The sequence below is a fragment of the Gracilinanus agilis genome, chromosome 2, assembly GCF_016433145.1.
Source record: "Gracilinanus agilis isolate LMUSP501 chromosome 2, AgileGrace, whole genome shotgun sequence".
Classification (NCBI taxonomy): Eukaryota; Metazoa; Chordata; class Mammalia; order Didelphimorphia; family Didelphidae; genus Gracilinanus; species Gracilinanus agilis.
Window position 1 is genome coordinate 70,009,482 of NC_058131.1, and position 2,693 is coordinate 70,012,174.

Below are 2,693 nucleotides of genomic sequence, written 5' to 3' on the forward strand. Positions count from 1 at the left end.
ATATATACCTCCATATCTTCCTGTTTGTAGGTGTCATCATAATGAATATATCAAGTCCTAGTATAGTTGATTAATTTCTTAAATTGTATTTGTACTCACATAAAAGAGTTTGGTCTGACAATCTCCAAAGGGGAAAAAAAATCAAGTAAATGAAGAACAAAAGACTTTTATGCAAATTCTGATCTGCTGTTGCATGGATATCATATAAAATTTAACCATGAGTATATATGCACACATGTATACACACATATACATACATATACACATACTCATACAGATATCCTATAGAGAAAATGCAAAAAAGCACTATTGGCTGAAAGTACATTTTAAAAAAAAATTCAGGAATTTTCAAATCTTATAATGAACCCAAATGTTTTTTCTTGAAACCAAGGCTTATATTTTAATTGAAGGTTCTTCTGGTGATATGATATTATGTAGTTCTTATAGTTACAAGACAGAAATAACCAAATAATTGAAATTATGAATGAAACAAAAAGGTCTATATAGTCAAAGCAATTGTTCGTTTGTTTGTTTCTTTTCCAATGGCAAAGCATGGCTCTGAGAGTTAGACTAAAAGTAGAGCTGAGAGCTGTAGAATTGATGTTTTCAAATTGTGGTGCTTTGGAAGAGTCTTTATAGTCCTTCAGACAGCAAGGAGGTAAAATCAGTCAATATTCAAGGAAATAAATTCAGAGTATTCATCAGAAGGCCAAAAATTGAACATAAAGAGTAAATACTTTGGTCACATAATGAAAAGACAAGACTTATTAGAAAATACTCTGATTTGGAAAAAATATTGGAGACAAAAAGTAAAGGGAATGGTAGAGGATAAGATGGCTAGATAATTAATTATAAGGAAACAACAAAACAAACATGAACTTATTTCAGAAGATAGTGTAGGTGTGTACTGTGGTCCTTAGAGTCATGAAGAGTTGGATATGAAGGACTGACTAAACAACAGAAGATTTTAAAAAGGCAACAACAGATAATCATGTGTTGAATATAAACAGGCTTTAATGTATTAAGCACAAGTATTCATGGGGAAGAATCAATATAAAGGTTACCATAAGAATAATGACATATTAATTGTCCTGCTTCTTTGCCCTTCAAAATCTTAGTACTGTCATCTGACCTACTAGTATAACATAAAGACCACTGGACTTTGCCATCTGTCCTTATAATATAGCCTTAGAACTTCTGAGACTTTCCATCTGCTTGAGAGATTTGTTGTCTCCCTAAATTAGAGTGTGAGTTTCTTGAGAGTAGGGATTGTCTTGCTTTTTTATAGGAATTTTCTTATTTCTCTGTGGAGTACTTTTAAAAGCATTTGTAGAAAGCATTTTTTAAAAATTTCTGTCATTCAAGAAGATTGACTAGTTCTGTGACAGTAATGATAGAAAACATCGTGACAGTTTATGTGCCTTATTGATATTTCCAATGTAAAGATAATTTGAGGAATACTCATGAGATATTGGATGTCACCCTGTGACAAAGTTGATGACAGGAAAATGAGCATAGGCAAATGAGCAATGGACTCCATGTATCTATTGAAGAGTCCCAAATCTCATTAACACTAAAACTAGCTGTGCCATCTGTCATAAGCTATAAGATCTCCTCGAGGTGGTGGTGGTGGAGAAAGATGAAGATTTTGAGCTCTTCTACCACCCCTGTGAGGTACAACAGCTCATATCATCATAATCCCTTCTAGGTGCAATCATAGGATGCCCAACATGATAGGGAGGCATTCTATCAATGCCTTCTCTTCCCCAAATGGGAAATTCTAAAGGGTATCCTTATCCATCATCAAACATCATTGTGAAACCACCATGGTCATAGGTCTCATCATAGAAATTCGATTCATAGGATTGTAAACACCCTTTGATGGGAAACTCAAATATAAGATCCAATATGATCTTTATGCTCTCCACAACTCTTTCAGGCTTTTTGCAGTGAAAAGAACAATTCTATCAGTAGAATGAGGACAGAATTTCTGGAAAAGCTTGATAGTTGTCTGAGTGTTCTTTGATTTTAGCACCTTTGACCCCAATAATTCCTCCTGCCAGGCTCCAGTGTTTCAACAGTCTTTACTCCTTGTCAAAGTCAATTCCTTTATAGTATTGGTAATTCAAGCATTCCAAAGCATCAGGTTTAAGTGGAAACTGGATGGTTTGCAGTGGATGATGGCAACTGCAGATTATCTCCTAAAGTAGGATGGGTTTTTTTCAGAATTTCTCCAATTGTTTTACTATCTGCACTGATACTCAATATATGCTCAGGGTCACTACTGTTTGGAACTGAAACACTGACATTGTAGACTATCAAATGCGCTTTAATATTTTTGTCTCTTTTCCCAATCACTTCTCCAGCATTCTTGCTTTGAAGCAAAATGCAAAGTTTAATCATTTTGTCCATAATTATACATCTTTTACAGGCCTGCTCCCCCTCTATATCTTCAGAAGGACACATCAATTTTTTCACTGGTTTCTGTCTTGGGGAGGTTTTTTTTTTCCAGGCTGCTGAGTCTCCATTCTCTCAAATTAAATGGGCAGAAAATCAGTACTATATCCCTGCAGGATAGACCTAACATTTTCTGAGTAGGATCAACAACTGAAACCCTAGAGTTAAAATGGCTATTTGAGGCTGCCTTCTCTTCTATCCCACTACTGCTATAGTTGGTCTGAACTAGCTAGAGA

General features: G+C 34.9%; 1 pseudogene; it reads right to left on the reverse strand.

The window, feature by feature from the left end:
• Window positions 1–1,579: 1,579 nt before the first annotated feature.
• LOC123233290 lies at window positions 1,580–2,466 on the reverse strand (annotated as a pseudogene).
• Window positions 2,467–2,693: the final 227 nt, after the last annotated feature.